Source organism: Lathyrus oleraceus, chromosome 2, assembly GCF_024323335.1.
Source record: "Lathyrus oleraceus cultivar Zhongwan6 chromosome 2, CAAS_Psat_ZW6_1.0, whole genome shotgun sequence".
Lineage (NCBI taxonomy): Eukaryota > Viridiplantae > Streptophyta > Magnoliopsida > Fabales > Fabaceae > Lathyrus > Lathyrus oleraceus.
In genome coordinates this window covers 237370090-237380701 of record NC_066580.1, presented here as the reverse complement: position 1 = coordinate 237380701, position 10612 = coordinate 237370090, and the positions used below count along the sequence as shown (strand labels likewise).

At 39.4% G+C, this 10612-nt stretch overlaps 1 non-coding gene across 1 annotated transcript; it reads left to right on the top strand.

Annotated features, from left to right (window-relative positions):
- Nucleotides 1–1487: 1487 nt before the first annotated feature.
- Nucleotides 1488–1594, top strand: LOC127124955 (small nucleolar RNA R71). Its single transcript, XR_007804426.1, has one exon. It is a non-coding gene; the product is annotated as a small nucleolar RNA R71 (small nucleolar RNA).
- Nucleotides 1595–10612: the final 9018 nt, after the last annotated feature.

Below are 10612 nucleotides of genomic sequence, written 5' to 3'. Positions count from 1 at the left end.
TCGTCTTCCTTGATATCCATGACCACAAAGTCTGTCGGGATATAAAGTTGACCGATCCTAACGGGGATGTCTTCTAATATGCCTACAGGATACTTAACAGATCTATTGTCTAATTGAAGGGACATCTTAGTTGGTTGTAATTCTCCTAAGTTTAACCTTTTACACACAGCTAAGGGCATTAAACTCACACTAGCGCCTAAGTCTAGGAAATCTTTGTCGATCACATGACTCCCTAGAATGCAAGGTATAGAAAAACTCCCAGGGTCTTTCTCCTTCTTAGCAAGTTTATTCTCGGAAATAAAGTTGTATTCCAAGGGTTTGGGATCGTCAAGCCTATGCTTGTTCGTTAAGATGTCTTTGAGAAATTTGGCGTAAGATGGAATTTGGGTGATGCTTAGGTGAAAGGAATCTCTACATGAAGCTTCTCTATTACTTTTATAAACTTTTTGTATTGGTTATCGATTTTGGTTTGTTTAAGTCTTTGCGGATATGGGATTGGTGGTTTGTACGGGGGTGGTGGTTTGTAAGTTTTATCCTTGGCTTCTCCTTCTTGGTCGGTTTGTTTTTCGGGTTCCACTGGTTCCCCTCCTTGGTTGGTAGGTATATTTTCTATAGAAGCTTTGGACTCACTCATTTCTGGGTTATAAGGCCCTTCGTAAGCGGTCCCACTTCGTAATGTGATAGCGTTAGCTTGCCCTCGAGGGTTGAGTTGAGGTTGTCCAGTGAATTGTCCTTCAGGTGTAGTTTGCGGGGCTTGGTTTTGTGCTGCCTATGAGATTTGGGTTTCAATCATCTTATTGTGAGTAATTATCTGATCAACCTTAGTCCCTAATTGCGTTATCAGTTCGTTTACGTGAATGTTCTGGTTTAGGAATTCTTTATTTTGCTGAGTCTGGCCTGATATAAAGTTCTCCATGATCTTCTCAAGGTTAGGCTTCTAGGGCACAACTTGCATAGGTTGATTTGGTTCTTGTGCTTGAAAACCTTGGGGTCTTTGAGGTGCAAAATTTTGGATAGGGTTCTGGTTTTTATAGGAAAAATTTGGTTGATTCTTCAATCCAGGGTTGTAAGTGTTTGAAAATGGGTTACCTTGGGTGTAATTCACTTGGTCGGTGTTCAGGTCGCTCAAAAGGTTACATTCCTCCGATTCGTGTCCTTTAGATCCCTAAAGGTCACACTCTGTGTGGACTACCGCTACGGTGTTAGAGTTTGTAGAAATATGATCGACCTTAAGGGCTAAAGCGTCCATTTTCGCTTGCATTAATTCCATAGAACTTATCTCATGTATTCCACCTTGGGTCTCCTTTTTCTCTACTGATGCTCGTTCAGTTCCCCATTGGTAATGGTTTTGGGCCATATCCTCAATTAGGTCACAAGCTTCAGGGTAAGGTTTGTTCATCAACGCGCCCCTAGCAGCAATGTCGATGCTCATCTTTGTGTTATAATGGAGTCCATTGTAGAAGGTATGAACAATCAACCATTGTTCTAGGCCATGGTGTGGACAGATTCTTAACAACTCCTTGTATCTCTCCCAAGATTCAAAAAGTGATTCTCCTTGGTTTTGAGTAAATCTAGTTATTTGGTTTCGAAGAACAACATTCTTACTAGGGGGAAAATATCTAGCAAGGAATACTCTCCTAAGGTCTTCCCAGGTAGTTATTAAGTTAGCTGGAAGTGAATCTAACCACGAACATGCTCTATCTCTGAGGGAGAAAGGAAATAATCTTAAACGAATCGCATCAGGTGAAGCACCGTTGGATTTAAAGGTGTCGACCAGTTGGATAAAGACTTTTAAATGTTGATTTGGGTTCCCAGTAGCGAGACCCGCGAATTGGTTCTGTTGCACTAATTGCAGTAAAGATGGTTTTAGTTTGAAATTGTTGGCAGGAATAAGGGGGTTTACTATACTAGAACTAGGTTCCTCGTCAGAGGGTTGGACAAATTCCTTAAGAGGTCTCCGGTCGCAATTCTCGGCCATAACTTTCTTAACTTGGACGAGTAAGAGGCGTGTACGAGTGTAACATTCGGGTTCCGCTAAAGGATCTACTAAATTTTCGGTACTACGGGTTATTCGCATTTACCGGCTAATAATGCCTTAGTCTAGACGGTGTAACAACTGGGTACGAAATTTGACGAAGTTGGTCCCCGGAAACGGTGCCAAAAACTTGATCGCTATATTCGCAAGTGCACGAATCGCGTCAGAGTAATATAAAATATTATCGATCCCACAAAGACCAAATCGTCAATCTATCGATTACTATTGTTACGATGTTTATCTAAGGCAGTACAAATGATATATTGATGTCGCAAAATAATAGTAAATAAAGAAAATGATAAATACAGTGCAGATAAATATAGGCTTGAATGTATTTCACGTCAGTTAAACGATGCTTCGATTGTCTAAATAGAACTACTTATGGGGCAATATTTTCTACTCTTGAAAAGAATCCATTTAACAGGAACTGTCACTTTCGCGTATTCAGAACGGAGTTTACCCTTAAATTAAGGCCTTTTATTGTCACTTATAAAAGGTGCGCAGAACGCTAAAGTAGTAAACCTATTTTAAGAAATAAGACTCGTAAGCTTAGTTGAAAAGTGATTTTGATTCGGAAAGTTTACCCAAGGAGTTTCCTGATTTTAAATCTATCAATGCATCCGAAAATAGTTTCAAAAATTGTTTTTCCTTAAAGTGATAAAAATTCCTAGTTAACTAAGCCAGGGTTCTTCCGCACTCCTTGAGTAGTTAAAATTAACCAAGTTTGTTTCAGAAAACTCGAATTGAAAATCAAAACAGCCCCAAAGCATTTCTACAGATGCAATATGTGAAATATCTCTTTAACCGCGATACTTACATTCTAACCTTTGAAAGATTTAGCCAGACATGGTAATACAAACAAATACAAAGATATTGAACATGATGAAAAGAAGTTTAGAATGTAAGGCGTGAAGAACAAGTAAAGCGTGTAAAACAATTAAAACGAGCAATAAAGATAATGCCGAGAAAATTAAATAAAGTAAAGACAATGGCAGGAAATTAAATAATGTAAAGCATGGCAAGGAATTAAATAAAGTAAAGCATGGAAAGGAATTAAATAAAGTAAGGCATGGCAAGGAATTAAATAAAGTAAGGCATGACAAGTAAAATAAAAAGGTGATTAAATTAGAACCTGCTCCAAACCGAGGCTTTAAATCTGGTACAAGATAGTAAATAAACCTTTGATTTTGAAAATACAGATGACAGCAAAATCAAAGTGCTCCAACTCAATTACACTAAGGTGCGATAACCTCTCCATATGACGGATTACCGCTTTTACAGATGATATTATAGTCTTAGTGTTGTAAACTAAGTTGGATGCTTTGGAAGTAAACTAGAACGACCTATTTATGGAGGAACTCAACAGCATGCAAAGACCCGGATGCCCTTCAACTTCTCTATAGTGGGAATGTGGAATTCAAAGGTGGCGCCCGCCACCCCTCCATGGCGTCCGCCATGTGAGTAAATGGGGAAGTTCATGGGATCGTGGCAGTTTCCTCCTGGTTGAGGGCTAATGTGTCATGGCTTCTCCTATAGCGGTCGCTATGCAGAACGCCACGAGTACAATATTTGCCGAAAACCCTAATTTTTTGGTCTTTTTGCTTCGTTGCTTCTAAAAAGGTCCTGAAAGAGTTAAATACCTGAAAAAAACACAAATGAGAGCATAACACAAGCAAAATGATAATAAAGACCTAATAAGCATGTATAATCTGAGTCAAATATGCGGTGTGATTCAGTGTGATCAGTGAACATATCAAGGATAGACTCAAAGGAAAGAAAATCCGTCATCGGTTAAGATGAACATATCAAGGATAGTCTTTCCTGGGAATTGTTAAGGAGGATACCCGTCATCGGTTAATATGAACATATCAAGGATAAACCAACTGAACAAAAAGTAGGAATTACATCTACCAAATACTAGATAGAAGACCATCAAAGAGAAAATCCGTCATCGATTAGGACGAACATATCAAGGATAGACTCTGTTGAAGGGAAGAACAGGATTTACAACTACCGGTTACTGGGTAGAAGACCGCAAAGAGGAGGAAATCCGTCATCGGTTAGGATGAACATATCAAGGATTAGCCCTCTGGGGAACAAAATAGAGATTACAACTACCTTTTTACTAGGTAGAATACCAAGGATGAGAATATCCGTCATCGGTTAGGATGAACATATCAAGGATAGACCTAAGGAAAGGGAAGAAAATATCCGTCATCGGTTAGGATGAACATATCAAGGATATACTTCTTGGGGAAACATGAAAACGAATCCGCTGGGGAGAAAAAGTTGCTCTTGTCGGGTATTGGGCAAAGGTGAAAAACATGAGAAGAATATTACCAGTTACTGGGTAATAGGCTCTCAGGGAACAAAAGCATCTATCTAGGTAAGATCTAGAAAGAAAAGGTCAATCAAGACTCAACCCAATGAGGATAAAGCTCAAGGGGAGTAATTCCATCCAGGTAATCAACCGGGGAGGAAACTAAAACAATGATCATCCACGAGGAAATAACTCAGTGGGGAAGGGAGAAAGATTAAAATCTTTCTGCTTAACGGGCCGACACTTCTACTATTGAGAGGACAAACACCGAACTTGTATGGGGATAAAGTACTGCCATAACAAAGAATAAGAATCTCAAATAATGAATCAACAAATATGATTATGCAAAAATATGTAATCATGAAATTATATGAGTGTATATGCATATGTATATGTATATGTATGATGATTATGCTGACAAAACGATCACAAAGGATACAAAGGTGTCGCAAAAATTTGAATCATCGGTACAATCCTCAGTCAATCCACAACAAGGGATACAACTGTCGGAGAACAAAGAGATTAACCTCCCAAAGGCTCAACAATATCTGGGGAAGGAGGAGATCTACTGAGGAAAGGAAATATTATCGCATTCGTAGGGAATTTTAGGTCAACACCATATCAAATGGGAGACAACCATACAGAAGATAAACACAAATAGCTGCTCAAAAACCAGAAGGAAACTCTGACTGGGAATGAGTCAGATGGCTATTGGCGGAGAAACCAACGCAATCTACTGGGGAAATCGATCTTACTCTGCTGAAGATCGAAACAAAAAATCAACTCTGCTGAGGAGCACACAAACTCTGCAGGGGAAAACAGGAACTCTGTTGGGGATAAAACACAACTCCACAAGGCACTAAATCAACCAACTCAGCTGGGAAAAGCGCAGAAGCTCTGCTAGGGACCAAACACTACACAGGGGAACTGGATCAACAAACTCGGCTAAGGATACCCGAAGGGTTATCTGCTTGGGGGACCCATACAGCTCCACACTTAGTACTTGCTGTTTTTCAAAATGTTGTTGATATTGCTTTAAAACTATCTCTGAAAAATTCTTGCTTTTATATGTTTAAGAAAATAATTTTGATTAAAAAATTTTAATTTTAAAAATGATCATAATAAAATTTAAAACTATTTGGCTGAAATAAATAAGAGTAGAAACATTTGGATAAAGACTCAACTTTATTTAATAGAATGGTAAAATGGTAGTTTACATGGAAAAGGGTTACATTGAATACAATTGACCGCTAATCCTTCTACCATCTCTTGATGTCCGCTGTGTTTTTGATCGCCATTGGGGATAATGAATCACTGTCAACCCTTGTGCTCAACAAAGTTTCTCCACTACTGGATGATTGGTAGCATGCAGTTACTTGCCATAATCCCTAATTTTTGCATAAATTTCCCCAAGGCAGGGTACTCAATTTGTCGGGATAAAATTTTCTGTTTCATGTCTCTAATTTTTGTCTGGATTGCCTTTTTGGGTTTTCAATCCACCGAGACACTCATTTTTGCCTAAGTCGCCCTTTCGGGTTTTCAACTTAGCAAGTTATTCTTTTCTTTTTAGGCGAAGTATTTCTTGACTGCATCTGCGTTCACAGAACGAGTGAACTCTTCACCATCCATAGTTGTAAGAATCAAAGCACCGCCAGAAAAGGCTCTCTTAACAACATATGGGCCTTCATAATTAGGAGTCCATTTGCCCCTAGAATCTGGTTTGAAAGATAAAATCTTCTTCAGCATAAGGTCACCTTCTCTGAATACACGAGGTTTAACCTTCTTATCAAAAGCTTTCTTCATCCTTTGCTGATATAACTGACCATGGCAGATGGCAGTTAATCTCTTCTCTTCAATCAAATTCAGCTGATCATATCTGGTCTGACACCATTCAGCCTCACTCAACTTGGCTTCCATGAGCACACACAATGAAGGAATCCCAACCTCTACGGGGAGCACTGCTTCCATACCATAAACAAGAGAGAAAAGGGTTGCCCCTGTTGAAGTGTGGATGGATGTATGATACCCGTGCAAAGGAAATAGGAGCATCTCATGCCAATCTTTATATGTGACAACCATCTTCTGAATAATCTTCTTAATATTCTTGTTCGCAGCTTCAACAGCCCCATTCATCTTGGGTCTGTAGGGAGAAGAATTGTGATGTGCAATCTTGAAGTCTTTGCAAAGGGCTTCCATCATATTGTTATTCAAGTTAGATCCATTATCAGTAATGATCTTACTTGGCACACCATAACGACATATGATTTGATTCTTGATAAACCTCACAACAACCTGCTTGGTTACATTTGCATACGATGCCGCTTCAACCCATTTTGTGAAGTTGTAAATTTCCACTAAAATGAAACAATGTCCATTTGAAGTTTTGGGCTCAATCATCCCAATCATATCAATTCCCCACATGGAGAAGGGCCATGGGGAAGAAATAACATTCAACAGTGTCGGAGGAAAATGAATCTTATCTGCATATGTTTGACACTTGTGGCATTTCTTCACAAACTTGCAACAGTCAGATTCCATTGTCATCTAATAGTAACCTGCTCGCAACATCTTCTTTGCCATTGCATGTCCATTGGAATGAGTACCAAAGGATCCTTCATGCACTTCAGTCGTCAACAAGTCTGCTTCGTGTCTATCCACGCATCTGAGCAGAACCATCTCGAAGTTTCTCTTGTACAGTACATCACCATTCAAGTAGAAATTGCCGACTAATCTTCTCAAAGTCTTCTTATCTTTCAAAGATTCCCCAGGAAGGTAAATCTGACTTTGAAGGAAACATTTGATGTCGTAATACCATGGCTTCTCGTCTTTAACCTGTTCAACAGCAAACAAATGAGATGGTCTATCAAGACGCATCACGGATCAATTGGGAACCTCATTCCAATACTTCACTCCAATCATGGAAGCCAAAGTTACAAGAGCATCTGCCATCCGGTTTTCATCTTGAGGGATATGATAAAATTCAACCTTTGCAAAGAAAGTTGAAATCCTCCTCGCATAGTCTCTATATGGTATTAAACCGGGTCGCTTCGTCTCCCATTCAACTTTGATCTGATTCACAACCAAACCCGAATCTCCAAAGACATCTAAGCACTTGATTATGAGATCAATGGCCCCTTCAAGCCTCATAATGCAAGCTTCATATTTTGCCATATTGTTCGTACACTTGAAAGTCAATCTAGCTGTAAACAGAAAGTGCGTGCCTTGAGGAGTAATAATCACTGCCCCAATGCCATTACCATATTGATTAACAGCACCATCAAATACCATTCCCCAACGGGAACCAGGTTCTGGCCCTTCTTCAAGCAATTTTTCATCACAATCTTTCATTTTCAAGTACAAGATCTCTTCGTCAGGAAAATCATACTGCACTGACTGGTAATCTTCAATTGGTTGGTGAGCCAAATGGTCAACCAAGATACTACCTTAAATCGCTTTCTGAGATCGGTATTTAATATCATACTCTGATAACAACATCTGCCAACGGGAAATTCTCCCAATTAAAGTAGGCTTCTCAAATATATACTTGATTGGATCCATTTTGGATATCAACCAAGTGGTATGATTCAACATATACTGACACAGACGCTTAGCAACCCAAGCCAATGCGCAACAAGTCTTTTCTAGAATAGAATACCGAGTCTCACAGTCAATGAACTTCTTATTGAGGTAGTAAATTGCAAATTCTTTCTTTCCAGTCTCATCTTACTGACCTAGAACACAACCTGTACTATATTCAAGCATAATCAAATACATGATCAACGGTCTTCCTTCAACAGGTGGAGACAAAATCGGGGGTTCAAGCAGATACTCTTTGATACTGTCAAAAGCTTTTTGGCAGTCTTCAGTCCAATCACAAGACTGATATTTCCTTAGAAGCTTGAATATAGGCGCACATGTGACAGTCATGTGCAAAATGAATCTAGAAATATAATTCAAATGGCCCAGAAAACCGCTGACTTGCTTCTCAATTTTGGGCGCCTGGATCTCTTGTATTGCTTTGACTTTGGCAGGATCAACTTCAATACCCTTCTCGCTGACAATAAAGCCCAACAACTTACCAGAACAAACACCAAAAGTACACTTATTGGGATTCAAGCGGAGTTTGTACTTCCTCAAAGACTGGAATAGTTTCAACAAATGCTCAACATGTTCCTCTTCATTAATTGATTTAACAAAAATGTCATCAACATAAACTTCACTCCCTTTATGCATCATATCATGAAAAAGAGTAGCCATTGCTCTTTGGTAAGTTGCACCAGCATTCTTTAAACTGAGAGGCATCACTGTATAACAGAATGTTCCCCAAGGTGTAATGAATGTGGTCTTCTCCATATCTTCGGGTGCCATCTTGATCTGATTATATCCGGAAAATCCATCCATAAACGAAAAGACTTTGAATTTAGCAGTATTATCTACCAACATATCAATGTGTGGCAGAGGGAAATCATCTTTCGGACTGGTTTTATTCAAATATCTATGGTCAACACACAAGCCGACTTTTCCATCTTTCTTTGGCACAGGCACAATATTGGCCACCCATTACGGATACTCAGCGGTCACAAGGAAACCGACATCAATATGTTTTTTCACTTCCTCTTTAATCTTCACTGCCATATCAGGATGCGTTCTCCTCAACTTTTGCTTGACTGGCGGGCATTCTGGCTTCAACGAAAATCTATGCTCCACAATCTCAGAATCCAAACCGGGCATGTCTTGATAGGACCAAGCAAACACATCTGAATACTCTCGAAGAAGATCAACCAACCCCTTCTTGACATCTGGACACAGTCGACACCCAATCTTGACTTCCTTCACATCATCCTCGGAACCCAAGTTGACTAACTCAATATGATCTTCGAATGGCTGAATGGTCTTCTCATCATGCTCAAGAAGAGAAGATAGTTCATCGCTCACTTCTTCATCATCTTCCTCCTCGGCCTCAAACACAGGGAATTCAAAATTTGGAGAACGAGAAGGATCAATGTATTCGATGGGGTTAGGAACCAACCTGCATAATGATTTGATATTTTTATTTTAGAGAAGTGAATTTGTGACCAAATATTATGCAGATGGACAATTGTATTTTTTATGTTTTTTGTGATTACCATTTTCAGAATAAAGCAAAAAGTAAAAATAAAACATTATAGATGTGGATGAATAGAAATAATTTTATTAATGATCAATTTCAAAATGCCCAAAAAATGTTCACTTCTCCCTTAGGCATAGATCGATGCAAAATAACAGAAATATCAACAACAATCCAATTGTTGCAAGCCTTTCCATGCATCACAAAATTGGTGCAGTCTTCCTCTTCATCATCCTCTAGCACAGCAGCTAAGTGTTGTTCATTGCCATGAATAAACCCTCCGCTACGGAAGCTGAGTTGTATATTTTTAGACCTTGCAGTTGATGAACTTTGCTGAAAGCCTAGACCAGTTCTACCTTTGATGTCGGAGACCTCTACTATGCGCCCCAACTGATCAACATTGCCTTCATCAACAATCTTCTTCGCATCTTTCAATGAGGACATAGGTGCCCCAAATCTCTTCTCAGCAGCAATAAATAAGGCTTGGAACGGAGTTCCAACCTCATCCTCAACTTCAACGTAAGAGAAAGATGACAGGTGGCTAACTAACAACGCCTTTTCCCCACCAACAATAATAAGCTTTCCATTCTTCACAAATTTGAGCTTCTGATGCAATGTGGAGGTGACAACTCCCGCCTCGTGGATCCATGGCCTTCCCAACAGACAACTGTAGGCCGGGTGGATATCCATTACTTGAAAAGTAATCTAAAAGTGTCACGGACCTATCTTCACTGAAAGGTCCACTTCTCCAATCACTGTTTTGCGTGAACCGTCAAAAGCTTTGACAATTACACCGCTATACCTTAGAGGCGCTCCTTGATATGTCAGCTTTGACAGAGTTGACTTTGGCAGCACATTCAATGACGACCTGGTGTCCACAAGCACATTGGAGAAAGCATCATCCTTGCAATTTATAGAGATATGCAAAGCCAAGTTATGATTCCTACCCTCCACAGGGTGTTCTTCATCACAAAAACCGTGATTGTTGTAGGAAGTGATGTTAGCCACAATATGATCAAATTGATCCACCATAAAATCATGTTCCATAAATTATTGTTCAAGAACTCTTTACAGTGCTTCTCTATGCGCTTCTGAATTCATGAGCAGAGACAGTACTTAAATTTTTTAGAGGGTTTGGAGCAATTGCTCC